This window comes from Lissotriton helveticus, chromosome 1_2, assembly GCF_964261635.1.
Source record: "Lissotriton helveticus chromosome 1_2, aLisHel1.1, whole genome shotgun sequence".
NCBI lineage: Eukaryota > Metazoa > Chordata > Amphibia > Caudata > Salamandridae > Lissotriton > Lissotriton helveticus.
In genome coordinates this window covers 21,623,523-21,642,346 of record NC_136058.1, presented here as the reverse complement: position 1 = coordinate 21,642,346, position 18,824 = coordinate 21,623,523, and positions in this window count along the sequence as shown.

The following is an 18,824-nucleotide window of genomic DNA, read 5'->3' as shown; positions in this document are numbered from 1 at the left end:
GGTTTGAAAATTGGATGGGAATGGGGGTTTTTGGGAAAGATTGGTAGACAGGAAAAAAAACACAGCATGGACAGTCAAACAACAAATGAAGAGAAACAAATCTTTGGATTTGAAGATATTGATAAATCTTTAAAGGGACATAGAGGAAGTGCACTACTGCATGCCAGAAGTTGTTTACAAATGGATGGTTAGGTTACTGAAAAGTAGTACTACTACTTACTGCAACTTACTAGTAACTACGAAGAAACAAGTTGACAGTACAGGGCTGCAGTCATTACACAATTTCACTTGCCTCTCTGCCCTCAGAGAGAATAAACACTTAGAACATTAAATTAGTGTTAAACGTAGCAAAGACGTATCAAATAGCTGGAGGGATGAATTTGAAGCAGAGATCAAACAAACACACAGAGTCACACTCGTAGTAGTAAGTTCAAGTTCACAAGAATATCATTTAAAAGATAAGGAGAATTTTGGATACTGTTACTGTTTTTTGTAGTTGTCCCGTTGAATTTGTGAAGTTGATGCATCCAGCCATTCCTCTTATTCGCGGTACTCCTTCATTCCATCGGATGCTCCGTCGATCAATCTTGGTGACCAGACATACTGTCCACTGCCTGCCTGATGCAGATTTGCGGATCGCTAATTGTAAGCCTGAGTAGTACATTGATGGCACAGGGTAAAAGCCTGCCTGTAATTGATGATGGAAAAACACAACAGCAAGTGATAAATACACCTCGGAGAAAAAAATATATAAGGCATGCTGTGTAGTGCAAAAATTATACTTTCACTTTCAGAGATGACAATCCCCAAAATGTAGAACACCCACATTACCCTCCCAAAACCCCCCTTTCCCACCATGGATTTTCTTCAAACCACTTGCAATCAAAATTAGACATTCCAACAAGTGTTCCAAGACCCCACCCAGTCGTAAAAATCTAGAACACCCCCAAACACATGCAATACAATACTGCTAACCCTAACGAGCCCTAAGTTAAGTATAGTGCCAAACGCTTTCTTTAACTAGGCCAAATCCCCCCTTTCCCACCATGGATTTTCTTCAAACCACTTGCAACCAAAATTACACATTCCCACGAGTGCTGTAAGACCCCAGAACCCAGTTGAAAAAATCTAGAACACCCCCAAACACATGCAATACTGCTGCTAACCCTAACGAGCCCTAAGTTAAAAAAAGTGCCAAAACGCTTTTCAGCATGGATTTTCTCCAAACCACTTTTATCCGGTATTAGACATTCCCATCAATGCCCCAAGACCCGCCAACCCACCCGCAAAAAAGTAGAACACCCCCAAACAGGCAAAAAGCAAAAATGGAAAATCTCATACTTAGAATATTTTCGGCCTTCTTTCAATTCTGTCCAAACGCGATGTGCAGCTAGGTCATAACTCCACTTTTCCACCATGGATTTCCTGAAAAAAAAGTGCAATCAACATTAGACTGTGCCAGCAGTGCTCCCAGACCCCAAAACCCACCCACAGAAACCTAGAAGCCCCCCAAACAGCCCCCCAAAAACATGCAATACTGGTATATTCATAACATGGCAAATTGCGCTGTTCACACTGTTTTCAGCACTTCCACTACTTCAATCCTCTTGAAACTCACCTGGACAGTCCCTTGTTCCAGCGATTCACAAGAATATCAGCAAGGCAGAACAAAATCGAAACACTGCGCTCTTTGAAGAAGAAGAAGGTCTACGACTAGTTTTCACTTAGTTTTAACTCAAACACACGCGCCCGCAAAACACCCAAAGAGGCCAAAACTCTGCCAATTCTGGACCAAAGAACACCAAAACCCCCTAAAACATTGCCAACATCATTATGAATGAGCCTGCATTGGGCCCGAGCCCTAGAATCAGCGTGAACCATACCAACTTAATCCCAAAAACTCTAGTAAATCGCACTGAACCCCAAACCGTAGATATGCTTTCTCTGTCTGTATCAAAGAGCCTAGGTATGCTACGTCAGGAGGATGCTTCACGCAGTGGTGCCTGCCTTGACCGTCTGCATGGCCCTGCCGCAAGCATGTCCCAAAAATCTGTTCCGCTCAAGAATTTGCGATTTTTCAATACTTTCGCGAGATTTGCGAAATACCAAAAAACAGCAAATTTTGCAAACATAACGGATGTTTGGCCCAAGCTTGAGGTAGTGCCATGCAGAGGGTCAAGGCAGGCACCACTGAGTGAAGCAAAGCAACCTGATGTAGCATACCTAGGCTCTTTGTCAGACAGACAAAGCATATCTAATTGTATGCAGCAAGCCACATAGCCCCAATTTTACATGAACTGCTGTCTGGAGTGGACTCTGCCTGGCATAACAACAACAGTACACTGCCTCGCCCTCGACCAATACATACCACGAATAGTCAGACATGTAGTCCTGCTGTAGTAGTTGTTGTAGACTGGTTTACCTGTTTGCCACTCAAGAATTGGCCATTGTTCTTCCGTAAATTGACGCTGATGATCCATCCATCCCAGTGAGTGACTGTAAAGAAAAAAGATATATTATTTAATCAATCATCATGGTATATTGGCAAGTGAGTCCGCTCCAAGGACATTTTACATATGTTGTGAAATGCAATATAGTGGCCCCTGAATTTGAAGTATAATTTTAATCAAACAAGGTAAAAAAAAACAGAGTTGTTGCCATGAGGTACAATTACTGTGTGAAAGATTAAATAATAACTAAGACAAGACATATGAATCATCATTTCATGCACAAAAAACAAACCGCAATTGGTTTCATCAGAGCCAGACAGCCATTGCTGTCCACTGCATGCCATCTTCTCAATTATTCATTACATGTTCTACTTTTTGTCTGCATCTTCTTCGGAAAGTGAGGGCTGATCCAGCGCTCTCACCAAAATATTGCACAAATGACACTATCTACTACCACAAAACTTACACTACAACACTAGGCCCATAATAACAATAGAGCGCTTGAATCATGAGGCGATAAGATCTAAATATAGTTGTTTAAACCATCTGCAATAATCAAGACCAGCTTGTCATTTTAGAAAGTTTATTTTAACACATCTAGAAAAACTTAGGTTTTGGTATTTTATTAAACAAGCATTAGAAAATGTCATAAAGAAAGATTTATGAAAAGAGCATAAATCAAGAATTATTATTCATTAGCAGAAATAAGTAAAATTAAGCATTTTCCAAAATCCTAACTATATCTCTGTCTCTACCCTCATCACCTAATAATAAAGTCATTAATAAAAACTCCTGTCCTCACGTGTAAAGTCCATCAGCATAACATCGTCCTCCAGAATTCTCGAGCGTAAGCCAACTATATGTTCTCTGAACCTATTCTTATACCCTAATTTTAGCTGAGCTAACTATTTTTCACATTCCAGCAGACGAATTCTAGTTCTCCATTGGCTGAGCCACCTCGTACCACAGTAGACTGTGACACCTCCTTCTTACATGCCCGGGCAAATTCACTAGTCCATTGTTCATTTAGAAGTCTTGGCAGCTTCTCCTTAGGCTGCTACATTTTGTAGCGACAGCTTCCTTTTAACCTTGAGCCAGTCAGCTCTGAACTCTCGTGGCACGTTAGCAAACGTTAGCAAATTTCTCCAAAAAGTCATCTTTTTAGCAGTTCAATCCAAAACCTTTCAAAATAAAAGCTCAGAGGCCTTTTCCATCCTTTTCAGAATTATTTTCACTTGAGCCATTTTCATCATTAGGCCTCTTTCAGAAAGCGTCAATTTTCTTGCGCCACCTTCCCTGCGCCACTTTTAAAAGGTACTATTTTTCCTGCAGCCATCTCTAAGCTTCATTTGTAAAACTATTATATAAACAAACACAAAGAATAATTAATGCAAGAATTACAGTTTGTTCTGTTGCCTCCCATCATTGCTAATAATTAACCCATTAGTCTAAATTACCTAGCAGTAAAGCACAAATAAAGCAGCATTTTATATCTACCAGTCTTCATAAATCCAGCAGGGTTCTTTATGCACCTATAAAGAATATAGTGACACCACATAGACAAGGGAAGCAAAATAAGCACATGCCTTTATTTTAAAAACAGCTGCTATTAGTTATGACATGACAATAGACAGGATTAATTTATTATTTTCCACTTACATAAGAATGCAACATAATGCACATTTATGAGCACACATGTTAATTTCCCGCGTGTTCTGTGTAAATGCAACTTTAAACTAGGTTGAATTATTATACACACAGGACAAGTTGTTAGCATTATTAATTTGTGTGACTTCACGGGTTTAAACAGATTTCTGTTTTCTATCCCGCTCCATCAACTCCCTCATCTGGTGATTAACAAATCACCACACCACCACCCAATATTTTAGCAAAGATTTTATCTAAGATGAACATGATTCAATTTCACCTGTGTTAGTATTTCTAAAGACTTATCTCATCAGTTTATCTACAATTCTCATATTGAGTTTTAAGAAACTCCTCTAGTTCTATTTCTTTCTCTTGTGTAACATACAACTAAGTTTAAAAAAAAAGTGTTGCAAAAACTATAACTAATAAAATGTCAGTATCTTGCTTGTCATATTGACCTAAAACTTCTCCTTGTTAATTTCAAAAAGAACAATAACCTAAATTAACCAAAGCAGAATTATATTTGCATTAAGCTTGCAAAGAAAAATAAAACAAAAATTTTAAAAATTTTACCTAAATTTTCTAAAAATTTCTAACACCCCCCTTTTTCAATTTTTTTTTTTAATTTTTTTTTTTTTTATACTCTTTAAACCTTCTAACAGTTTTTCTTCGACCTAATGTCACAAATTAATTTTTCAGCTAACATAATTTCTTCGACCTTGTGTCACCTAACAAGATTTCTTCAGCCTTATGCCAAAAACAGAAAACCTAAAAAAATTCAACAGGTATGTACTTCAATCATTGTCACTTTTGTTTTCAATCTCTTTCTGACTGTGACTATTTACCTCCATTACAGGTATCACTTCTATTTTCTTTCCTGCCTCACTTTTCTTTACAGTATCTTTTTGACTTGATTTTTCATCAATCTGTTTCTTTGATCTGTATCTCAATTTGAATTTTAGGCCTTCATTTTCTTCTGGCCAGTTATCACTTTTTCTTAGTAATTTCTTCTTTTGCTTGGTCACATTACATTCTGTTCTCCAAGCTCCTTTTCTGAATTTTCTTATTTGAGAATCTTCATCATTCTCATCAGTTTCAGTGTCAGAAATTTTCATTCTGGACTCAGGTACTTCTTTACTCAGCAGCTTCACTCCGTTAGGAACGTCATCTTTGTAGCTGGTACTTGGCAATTCATTTTCTTCTTCAATTACCTTCAACTTCCCAGTTTCAGAATTCCTGTTCCTGCTTTCAGAGCTACTTTTCTGCTTTTCAATACTCTCCTGGTCTTGAATCACAATCTGATCACATTCTTCTTCTGCTTCTTTTTCTGACAGATTTCCATCATTTTCTGAGTCTTCAGTCACAACTTTCAAGTCTTCTTCAATCAAGGCTTGTTTTCTATTCATGTTCTCCAGATGTCGACCAACTTGTCGATCTTCAAAATCTGGATTCTCTTCAGGCTCTTCTTCAGAATCTGAATCATCAATTGTGACACTATCCTCATCAGGATTTTCAGGTGTAGATACACGAAAAGTATGGCCAGTGTCAATCCACCTCTTCAGTCTTTTGCACTTCTCTGCATTTGTTGTGACAAGACTGACTGACCTCCTTTTCTGCCACCTTGGCACTAGAGAATTCCCTTTTAGACGAACCTTTTTCCTGATTCTTTTTCCTGGTAACAGATCAAATACTTGCTCTTTTTCTCTTGTTTGCACTTCAGTTTCATCTTCATCAAACACAGAAATCATTTTATCTGATAAATTCCTGAAATTCTCCAAATTGATGCCATCATTGATAGACATCATTCTTTTCTCTGGTATAAATGTTTGTCTCATGACCTTGTCCATCATAATCTCACATGGACTTAAATCTGTCTTTTTATCAGTAGTGTTTCTCAGAAACATCAAAACAAGTGGAAGGACATCTGTCCACTTTGTACCTGCAGCTAGGCACATTTTTGCATCTCTGTCTTTTATAGTAACATTCTCATGCTCCTCAACATCTGAAATTTCTAGTCTATCTGTACAATGAAGCAGTCTGTTTTCAATATGTCTTCTGCTATCTGATAACTTTGCAACAGTAATTTCATCATCTTGTCGCATCTGAAATGTTTCAACCCATTTTGTAATCAAACAGTAAATCACAAAAATGTAGCACAGTTTGTCATTCAGTGACATCTCACAGAAATCCATTTGTAATTTGGTCAATGAACTACTCTCCTGTAATTCTGTTCCCATTCTCATAATTGTTTTCTTGATTGTGTTCACTTGCTGGCAAGCCAGACACCTCTGGTAAAGAAATTCTACAAATCTATGGTACATTCTGTCCATGTCAATAATTATGCTATTTGGTAAAACTACTCTACCATCTTTGTGTGACAAAATCTCATCCTCATCTCGCTGTCTAAAATCTGTACTCAACCATGTGTTTCTCAACCATGTGTTTTTCTCCTCATGAGTTGCATCATCTTGTAAGTCTTTGACTACCTGCCATGTTTCAACTACAGATGTTAGTATTAGTGAACTCAAAGCATGTTCATCATTCATTTTGTATGCTGCACATATCACGACAGCAAACCTTTCTACCAATTTAATATCATCAATCAATCTTTTAATTAAATTTGCATTTCTGAAAAGTGAACCTGCAGAAGTCAATGTTTCGATCTGTTGATCAATTGTTTCCTTTACTTTGATGTCTTCACTCAAAAGACCATCATTTTCATTCCAATATTCTGGAAGTGCATTTAATCCTTTTGGACTGTTTTCCTGTTCTTTATTTAATCCTGTATCTGTATTCTCTGACTGTTCATTAACAAAAAGCTCATTTATTTCAATCTCCTTTTCCTTTGAACATAATTTTGACTCATCAGGCTGTATCAATTTAATCAGGTCAATGTCAGACTTCTCACTTACCAGAACTGAAGTCATCTCTGTTTCTTGCTGAGTTGTAATCCCTACTAGTTCAATTTCAAGTACAATAGAATAAACCTTTTCAGTTAATGGGACCTTTAAAATTGCGTAATTAATTTCATCTTTTCCCAGCACATGGACTATCTCTGTTTCCATAATTTTCATGGACTCCTTTAAATCATTTGATGAATTCACATGATCAGGAATATTAATTCCAGATGTACCAATCATTTCATCATGTTTTTCAATTGCATTAATTTTAGAAGAAGTTTGAACTGACACTTTATCAATCTGATCTGATACTTTTGGCGTTGCATTAATCTGCTCTGGGGGTCTTCGTGTTCTTGATTTCCTGTTCTGATCAATATTTACAACATCAATTTTACACTGATCAATTAATTCTTATCTGACACCTTTATTATTTATTTTCGCTAATTTGGGAATCTTTAATTTACTCTCGCATTTGGCAACAACCTTTTTCATTTTCTTATATAAGGAAGACATTTTCTTTAAATAATTTGATAAAAGAACTCTCTAAATTTGCCTTGCAGCGCTTGCTGATCAATTAATTAATTTATTTAACACTATCAGGTGTATAAAACTTAATAATTTGGTCAATTTAATATATCTCCTAATTTACCTGTATCACTAATTATAATTAACCTGAAAAGAAATACATCAATTTGCAAAAACAGTAGCAACGCAAAATATTTATTTATAACAATACCAACGTATAATTACATGTGTTTTAAATGTACTTATTTTTCACTTACACACCTTCTGCAACATATACCTGTGGAAAAGAAAACCTAATCTGTTTGCCTTTAATTTAAATAAAAATGTTTTGCTTGTAAATAACCTTTAGACTTCTTTTATTAATTTCTTTAAACCGATAATTTAATTTGACTTGTAAATCAAAAATCACCAATTTTGATACAATGTTGCTGATGTCGCCAAATCTTGTTCTTTCCTTTGTGGGCTCTACAACTGTATTTCCATATTTATTGACAGTTGTTAATGCTTTATTGACAACTTATATCCCCCTATTCTTGTCTTTAAAATGGTGTTGGTATTTGCTATACTGTGACTAATGACCCCAACAACTATGAACCACACTTCTGTGATAAAATTTATCAATTTAGATTAGTTCTGAACACTTATTAACATATGCTTCATTAACAATGCATTAGGTAACACTCTACCCACTAAATCAGACACTGCCTTTTCCCAAACGCTAGGCTCTCCAATAGTCTATCAGAACATATACCTACTCATGAAAGCAATAACAGATGCAGACACCAGGCATAAATAAACTATCAACAATAAATGCCTGTAACTCTTGCTTTCAAAAATATCCAAATGGCAATCTGTACTAGTAAAAACAAGACACGAACACAACGTCATAAACGTGACAGATACCAAACAGGAATAGCGTTTAATGTTTACTATTACTCACTCTATAATAAAATTAGAAAACAAAACCTGTCCTAGAAAGAGCAGTTCTAAAAACGCAAATCACAGAACAATACAAACTACTAATTTAAGAAATCGAAGCTCTAGGCACTAACATCAGAACAGAAGTAAACAGGGTGTATCAGTCATTGGAGACGCCTCAGCCAATCATTACACTTCTGCTAAAACACTTAGCCAACCACTATACCCTCTGAGCCTCAACCAATCCGGTCGCGCCCTTTCTATGACGCTGCGACGTCCCCAACCAACCAGGACACAACAAGCCTCTCCTCGAGGTATACTCAAATCAATCTTCAACTTTTAGGCAGAGACTCTACAAAATGTAGCGCTATTCCGCTATTAGCGCTCACCAACACTCCCTTTGTAATAATAAAAGGAATTCTTAATTACATAGAGCTCTGACCAATCAGGTCACAATTCGTGACAGGACACATCGCAGCCAGCTCCAGCGCTGTTGACACACAACACAACAGCTCTGCCAATATGTATGTTGCTGCTGCTGCAGTCTCTCTCCCCTCGCGCTTCGCTTTGGGAAGTATTTTTAAACAGTGCGCAGTCTCTGGGCATGTAATACACTTTTTCCCTCACCGATTCAATCAGAGCAAGCCATAGCTATATAACAAATGGTAGAGCCTCGCCCAATCAGAGCGCGGCTCTGTCTATGACGCGACGGCGTCTAGACCAATCAGGGAGCGGCCCTGTTATGATGCAGCGGCACCTGGACCAATGGGAGCGTAGCTTTGTCTATGACGCGACAGTTTTTTAGTCAATGTCAGCGCGGCGGCTGACTTAGAGAGCCGCTGCAGAATCCTTTTCCCTTCGCGTTCAGCTCCTCCTGAACAAATACACGCAACGCCTGTCATTCATCAACAGTGACAGATAAATTAAAACAATTCGGCAGGAAGGTAAAGGGAACAATTTTTCATAATAAGACCGCTCTAGCCAATTAAAGAGCTACTCTATGATGACGCGCCGGCATTTCAACAAATCAGGGCACAGCTTTGCCGAGACGCTTAGGACACATTAACCAATCAGATCGCGGCGGTTCTCACACACCCACAGTCGCTGCGGATCCAGCTCTCTTTCAGCGCTTACACTCTTTACATTGCCTTTCCCTTACCAGGTGTGTTTATAATAATATTCACTAAGCGTTTATAAAACGAAGGAAATAATTAGATCGGGCACACTTTTAAAATGGGAATAATTCATTTAGCTATGATACTGGCATTATTTACTCGTGTATTTGTTTTCAATTTACACTTCTAAAAACGGGGACACTTCAATTTATAAGCAATTTAGATAATTGTGGTGGTACACATCAACTAAATGCACGACCACCTAAATCAATATAATACTCTCACTGGTTTGTTGTGAGGCTTTTGGCTTTTAACCAATCGGAGCCTAGCTTTACTATGACGCTCCGGACGCCTTACCCAATCAGAGCGCGGCCACTCTGACGTAGGGAGCTGCTGCAGCTTCAGTCTCTCCCCACACGGTTTCACTCGCAAAACCAGCCCCTCCCTTACAATTTTCGATCGGGGCACATTTTAATGTTTTTAAACTACGGAGAACAGTTTATTACTATATTTAAAGCGAGGAATGTTTATAAAATTAATTCTGATCGCTTTTTACTTAATTAAAAATGTTTAACAACGTGGAATACCTTAATTATAGCCTAATTAACACAGAACATTCTAAAAATGCTCCTGAATGTTTTAAAATAGCACAGTTCACCTTTTTATACTTTCAACTATGCTGAACACTTTTGAATTGAATTTTATTAGCGTGCAGAGCTTTTAAATGTATTTAAACACTGCACATCATCATAAAAGTCTTAGAATGGTACAGACTTTATCCTAAACTTTCCTAAGTACCTTAGAATTACTTTTGGTACATTTTAGTGAATACATAAAACGAAACTCATCTGTCTGTTTCTCTAATTAGGATAGTTTACATACATTCAAGTATCCACACTTCGGAATAGTCGGCGCTATTCACACTAAGGATAATTTCCATTTGCCAGTAGAGCAACTCTTACCCTACCCTTCTAACACGTAAGAATATGAACTCATTTTCCTCTGAACGCACCGCGAAGTGACAGTATCTAAGAGTTCCACTTGAACATACCTTACAAAACAATCACGCACTTTCACACTGAAAATTCCCTAACTTCAGACACACATGAAATCCGTACAGGACTCTCACCTGTTTATATAAATCATGCACCGTTAGCAAAATAACACCGTTATCCGTACAGGGCTCTCACCTGTTTATAGATATAAAACATGTACCCGTACAGGACTCTTACCTGTTTATAGATAATCATGCACCGACATTACTCTGCCCTTCACTCAAGCTTGAATATAACTAACACTCTTATCACAGTGAGTTTTATGGAAGGCGCTTTGTCCCTATTCTCATGCTGCTCTAATTTCTTAGAAAACCCTCACTATTACAAGATTCACACCTAGCCCTAAAACTGTGTTGCACGGCGACAACACTGTATTGCACGGCGACAATACTTCTGGTACACGGCGATACCAACAGTGATACTCGGCGATATCACAGAAACAGATCAGATATTCTGCATGACTACCTTCTCATCACACAGTTTTTGTACCGGTACACACATAGCACAAATTAAACAAACTCAACATGTGTTAAAACTTAATCCTATGATTTTACCAACATATATGTATCATGCATGTAACATGTATGTCAAAAACAACATATATAAACCGTCCGATGGCTACCAGAAATTGATCCAGCGCTCTCACCAAAATATTGCACAAATGACACTATCTACTACCACAAAACTTACACTACAACACTAGGCCCATAATAACAATAGAGCGCTTGAATCATGAGGCGATAAGATCTAAATATAGTTGTTTAAACCATCTGCAATAATCAAGACCAGCTTGTCATTTTAGAAAGTTTATTTTAACACATCTAGAAAAACTTAGGTTTTGGTATTTTATTAAACAAGCATTAGAAAATGTCATAAAGAAAGATTTATGAAAAGAGCATAAATCAAGAATTATTATTCATTAGCAGAAATAAGTAAAATTAAGCATTTTCCAAAATCCTAACTATATCTCTGTCTCTACCCTCATCACCTAATAATAAAGTCATTAATAAAAACTCCTGTCCTCACGTGTAAAGTCCATCAGCATAACATCGTCCTCCAGAATTCTCGAGCGTAAGCCAACTATATGTTCTCTGAACCTATTCTTATACCCTAATTTTAGCTGAGCTAACTATTTTTCACATTCCAGCAGACGAATTCTAGTTCTCCATTGGCTGAGCCACCTCGTACCACAGTAGACTGTGACACCTCCTTCTTACATGCCCGGGCAAATTCACTAGTCCATTGTTCATTTAGAAGTCTTGGCAGCTTCTCCTTAGGCTGCTACATTTTGTAGCGACAGCTTCCTTTTAACCTTGAGCCAGTCAGCTCTGAACTCTCGTGGCACGTTAGCAAACGTTAGCAAATTTCTCCAAAAAGTCATCTTTTTAGCAGTTCAATCCAAAACCTTTCAAAATAAAAGCTCAGAGGCCTTTTCCATCCTTTTCAGAATTATTTTCACTTGAGCCATTTTCATCATTAGGCCTCTTTCAGAAAGCGTCAATTTTCTTGCGCCACCTTCCCTGCGCCACTTTTAAAAGGTACTATTTTTCCTGCAGCCATCTCTAAGCTTCATTTGTAAAACTATTATATAAACAAACACAAAGAATAATTAATGCAAGAATTACAGTTTGTTCTGTTGCCTCCCATCATTGCTAATAATTAACCCATTAGTCTAAATTACCTAGCAGTAAAGCACAAATAAAGCAGCATTTTATATCTACCAGTCTTCATAAATCCAGCAGGGTTCTTTATGCACCTATAAAGAATATAGTGACACCACATAGACAAGGGAAGCAAAATAAGCACATGCCTTTATTTTAAAAACAGCTGCTATTAGTTATGACATGACAATAGACAGGATTAATTTATTATTTTCCACTTACATAAGAATGCAACATAATGCACATTTATGAGCACACATGTTAATTTCCCGCGTGTTCTGTGTAAATGCAACTTTAAACTAGGTTGAATTATTATACACACAGCACAAGTTGTTAGCATTATTAATTTGTGTGACTTCACGGGTTTAAACAGATTTCTGTTTTCTATCCCGCTCCATCAGGGCCCACAGGGCAGCCTCTCCTGTCAATATCAGAAGTAACTCTGTCAGCAATCAGCAAGCATGATAGTCAGTCAGTAATTTCAGTCCCACTTGAGGGGACTCGTCATAGTCCATCCATCTGCCTTGAGGGAAATGGATAGGTGGAGTCTGGAGGAGGGGTATAACGGAGCATGATTGAGTTGTGAACTTGTGAACCTCAGGAATGCAGACTGAGGCACCTTCAAATCAATAAGGAATATAAGATGAAGACAGTGCTGCTCATGGACTTGTTGTGATTAGGTGATTAGAGTTTTGTTGTGGTAAAAGTTGCAAAACAAAGAAAGACACACAGGAATAAAAGTGAATAAGGACGAAAAAAAGGAAGTCATTTTCAGGGGCTCGGTGTCAGGGAAGTAGAGCTCATCCTCAAACTCCATGAATTGAGACGGGAGTAGGTCAGGTAATAGAGAAGAACTTCCGTCACCTAAGTCGGTGTCCTCTTGTTCCTGCTTGCATTCACGTACTTTGTAATCTGATGGTATCAAGTGCTGATTCATCTTGATCAGTGTTAACCTTTCCACATTTTTGGCCGAGAGGCGGGTCCTTTTTGAAGTTACAATGGCACCAGCAGCACTGAAAACATGTTCAGAAGACACGCTTGCGAGTGGGCAAGACAAATAATTTATAGCCAGGTTGGCGATCAGTGGCCATAGATCCATTTTCCTGAACCAATACAGCAATGGGTTCGTATTAGCAAAGACCTGTGTTGGCTTATCCAGATAGGCCTGCACCATCAACTCAAGGTTCTCCACGGTTGCTCCACTTTGCGTACCATCTGTGGCCTTCTCAGCACTGGAACAAAGAAACCCTTTACGAGTTAGCCAATCCGCATCCGACAATATTATGGCTGGGCCTTGTGCAGGTGAGGATGATGATACGGTTGCTGCTGGTGTCGTTAACGGCTGTGAGGAAAAGTGACTCCCTTCGCCCACAGATTCAGAAGTGGAACTTGACGCTGGATGGCCTGCTGATTCAGTTGGACTTCTGACGGCTCCTTGAATTTTCTGCCAATCTTTTTCGAACCGACTGGCTGACACAGCTAGCCAATGTTTGTACTTTGAAACATCTGCTTCATCAAAAGGAATTAATCCTTTGCTGGCCACTGCCTTTTTGTACCGTGGATCCAGAATAGTGGCACAAATGTAATGGTGTTCTGTATGTATGTTTTGAAGCCTTTCATTGGCAACTAGGCAGCTTAATAAGTTCTCCGCCAACCGATATGCATCTTGCTTTCCAAGATCATCTCTGAACGTTGAAGACACATCCTTCAGTTGGTGCTCTAGCATGACCAACAATGGGATAGCTTTGCTCAAAGAACAGTCCTCCCTGCTGACTTCACGCGTGAAGACCTCAAAAAGACGAAGCATGTCTGTCAGGCTTTTAACTAGCTTCCATTCCTCCAACTCTAGCCTCTTGTCTTTATGATCAGAACCTAGTTTAAAGACATAGTCATTGATTACCATGCACTGCTCAGACAGACGCTCAAGCATGTAAAAGGTTGAGTTCCAATGTGTTGCCACCTCCTGGATGAGTCCTTTGACTGGCACTTTACCTTCATGCTCCTCAGCTCCTTCCGGGCCTTAAAAGAATGGCTGAAATGTGTGCAGATATTTCGGCAGGTGGTCAGTAACTTTTTGACTGTGTTTTCAGTTTACAAGAAATCTTGCACAACCAGGTTTATACAGTGCGCCAAACACGGCACTCTGAAAAATTGACCCTCCTGCATGGCCTTAACTATATTACTGCCATTATCCGAGGAAACATAACCAACTATGCGATTTCTTGGTTGCAGCCATTCAGAGACCTTACTGTTAAACTCCTCCAAAATGTTTTTTGCAGTATGAGTTTTCTCCATGGCAAACATGGCTAATGTTGCATGTTTCCGAGTAGCTTGAAAAACTGTGTCCAGGTCAACAACTTCACTTGACTTGTCTCTAACCCCTGCCAAAGACCCTGCAAAAGAGACCCAGTGTGCAGTGATGCACATGTAATCAAGGGCTTGTCAACTGGTCCACATGTCTGTTGTCAAGTGGATAGTGTGAACAGCACTCTTCTGCAAAGCTGCCCAAATCACCTCCAGCACATCTTGATGTAGTGCTGGAACCGCAACTCTGGCATAATAGGACCGGCTAGGAACCTTCCATTTAGGGCAGACTGTTGCCACTAATTCTAGAAACCCCACCCCTTCCACGAAAGAAAAAGGGAGAAGGTCCAGCGCTAGCATTTTAGCCAGCTTTGTGTTATACACACGTACCGTTGGGTGGTTGCGTTCAAATGGCGCCTCCGACCACAACATTTGGCGAATGGTGGGCTGGATCATTTTACGTGATGATGATGATGAGGACGTCTTCAAACCAGTAAGGCCCATCGATGTAGTTTTTCGCATAGGTGTCTCACCCACACTCTTAGTGTGCCTCATAGATGTTGCAGGGGTAGAAGGTGTGGGCGATACCACTGCAGTGCTGCTGCCAGCATAACTGGGTGTACCAGAAAAAATGTCTGTCACATCTTGACTTCTCCCCTGCACAATCAGCCCCTCGTCAGCATCAGATGCAATGTGAATGGATACATTTGGAGCAGTTCTTCTTTGGTCTTCCCGGATTTTCCTTAGGTGCGCATCCCACTGGATAGTGTGGTGTTTTTGGAGATGACCTCTCTGGCCTCCGGTACCATAGTTGGTATCAAGCTTACCCCGACTAACTAATACTTTACAAATCGAACAAACAACCATGTTTTCCGCCCTTTGGCTAACAGTAAAGAAGTCCCAAACTGGGGACTGTTGATGTCTGCTGAAGGTGGAGGTGCTACTTTGACTTTCAATGCCAGATGAAGTGGAGGATGGGCGTGGCTGAATTTGTTTCTGTTGTTCACTTACAGCACCACTACTTGAGGTCGAGCTGGATGGAGGTCCCTGCCGGCCCTTCTGCCTAAAAAATATGGAGGCTGTAGGTCGTTTTGGTGTTGTAGTTAACTGCGTTGGTGGTGGTACCAGTGCCACGCCGCCCACATCCCGCTCAGCAGCCATTCGGGATAGGGTGAAAATGTCAGTCTGCTGCATGCCCACTGGGGCTGGAGTGACATCTGTGATGACTGGGTCGTCGTCAGACTGTTCATCAGCAGCAGAAGACACCACTTCTTGTTCGTCGTCATCACCCATAACTCAAAGCCTTGCAGAAACCTTCCTTTTAGGCTTAGCTACCTTTGTCAGCACATGGCGTGACTCACTCTCAGACTGCATGGCTGGGTTCCAATCACGATCAAGGTCATCGGAATGAAGGGGGCTTGAAGAAGAACTTGTAGTAGTAGTAGTATCCCTCCTTGACCTTTTACTTGCTGGGGATCTGGAAGACAATGGATAATCATCATCAGGAGGAGTGGCTTCCTCGGATGATACCTCCTCTTGAATATCAATTTCCTGATGTGCCCCTACTTCTGGAGGAACAAGCGTTGTAGGCAGTTGTGCCGCTCCATGAACCTCTAGTTGCACCTCTCCATGCACCTTTCCATGCGCCTCTCCTTGCGGCTCTAATTGCGCCTCTCCTTGCGCCTCTCCTTGCCCATGTACTTGCGCTTGTACTAATTGCACGTGTGGTTGTCATTGCGGCTGTGGTTGTTGAACACTCGTCAGCTGAGTTACACCCGCCATTGATTGGATGGTACTTTCTTGTGATGAGCCAACATCACGGGTCGATGGTGATTGAACAACCAAAGTGGCTGCCGCAGCAGCACTCATGGTCTTGGACCTAAGTTTGCGTGGTGGCACTTAGCCCAATGAAGAGGAGGTGCTGCTTCCAGCTTGGTCCCCGGCGGACACCTCTGCTGCTGCAGGCTTATTTCTTTTTCCAAAAAAGGTGTCGGTGGGTCCACCAGTCTCCTTGGTAGGTGGTGCCACTTGCTTCTTCTGCTCCTTCTTACTGGCAGTGGCACTGGAAACTTTTTTCGCTGAGGCGCTACGGCCAACTTTCTTTGGGGCCATCTTCTTGAGATGCCAGAACAGCAGGCCGCAGTTGCACGAGTTGCAGAGTTGTCTTGTCTGTGGCCACACGTGACGTCACGTGACGTTGTGCTGCACACACCGCTGAAGGACTTCTTCCTGGCACTGGTGGTTCTCTTGTGCACCTAAAAGCAATGGAAGCCAGAGGAACATCAGTTATACACCCCAAAAAATCGAAAAACACATACAAATCACCACAATCCAATGCCATCCATGCCCTCAATGATGTTTACATTCAAGACACCCCACAGAAAGACTTGGCCCATGCACCACTGAGTAACCCTGGGCATAATGGATGAAAGCAAGGCAGAATGGGTGCAGGCCTGAGCACACTGCCTGCCTTCAAAATGGCCCCTTGAACCCCACCACATGGCCAGGCCCTGCCTGTACCAGCCCTCAAAATTGCCCCCACCCACATGGTCATGCCCCATCAACACCCCAAAAAATCAAAAAACACATAAAAATCACCACATTCCAATGCCATCCATGCCCTCAATGATGTTTACATTCAAGACACCCCACAGAAAGACTTGGCCCATGCACCACTGAGTAACCCTGGGCATAATGGACGAAAGGAAGGCAAAATGGGTGCAGGCCTGAGCACACTGCCTGCCTTCAAAATGGCCCCTTGACCCCCACCACATGGCCAGGCCCTGCCTGTACCAGCCCTCAAAATGGCCCCCACCCACATGACCATGCCCCATCAATACCCCCAAAAAATGAAAAACACATAAAAATCACCACAATCCAATGCCATCCATGCCCTCAATGATGTTTACATTCAAGACACCCCACAGAAAGACTAGGCCCATGCACCACTGAGTAACCCTGGGCATAATGGATGAAAGCAAGGCAAAATGGGTGCAGGCCTGAGCACACTGCCTGCCTTCAAAATGGCCCCTTGTGCCCCACCACATGGCCAGGCCCTGCCTGTACCAGCCCTCAAAATGCCCCCCACCCACATGGCCATGCCCCATCAACACCCCAAAAAAATCCAAAAACACATAAAAATCACCACAATCCAATGCCATCCATGCCCTCAATGATGTTTACATTCAAGACACCCCACAGAAAGACTAGGCCCATGCACCACTGAGTAACCCTGGGCATAATGGATGAAAGCAAGGCAAAATAGGTGCAGGCTTGAGCACACTGCCTGCCTTCAAAATGGCCCCTTGACCCCACCACATGGCCAGGCCATGCCTGTACCAGCCCTCAAAATGGTCCCCACCCACATGGCCATGCCCCATCAACACCCCAAAAAATCAAAAAACACATAAAAATCACCACAATCCAATGCCATCCATGCCCTCAATGATGTTTACATTCAAGACACCCCACAGAAAGACTTGGTCCATGCACCACTCACTACCCCTGGGCCTACTGGCTAGTGAGGCTTTACAGGCACCCCAAAATAAAAATAAAAACAACATATAACAGTGAGCTAAAATTCCATGACATAAATCAGAATTAAGTTAAAAAAAATCACAGAAACAGTTGTATCATGCACCCATGACTAACCCTGGGCCTACTGGATACTGTGGCTACCCATCACAATATATATTTTGTTAAAGTTGTCAAAAAAGTTTTAGAACTGGAGTTGCCTCAACTGCAATGCTCCAAACAAACAACACCAACTTACTTGTAAAATCTCAAGTCCAAAAGTGATCCAAACTCCAAAGCACAAAAAGTCCTCAAATACAAATATCCAGCAGCAGCCACAAAAAGTAATTCTTCCAGCTCCACAGCCAAATGAAAAAAGAGCAGGACATGGAAAAAGCACTGGGAGGAGCCTGCTGGACAGGAACAGGAAGTTGGAGACTCTGGGGCACTTCCTTCCTCCCACCCCACCCCAAAAAATGGACTCCTGCCCCAAAAAGTGCAGCCAAATGTCAATCTGAGGAGTTATTCTGATCAAAATCATCATTTCCACAAGGTTTACGCTTCCTGCGGTGGATTTCTTGTGCAGAATCGCAATTTTTGCAATTTCGGGAACGCGAGCTGTTCAAACCTCCCGCCGGAAGACAGCTGCGCACCGTCGCGGACCTTTATGACGTACTCGCGTTGTCAAACTCTCACCGTGCAAGATGGCAAGCTGCGATAACGTAATTGCGTTCGT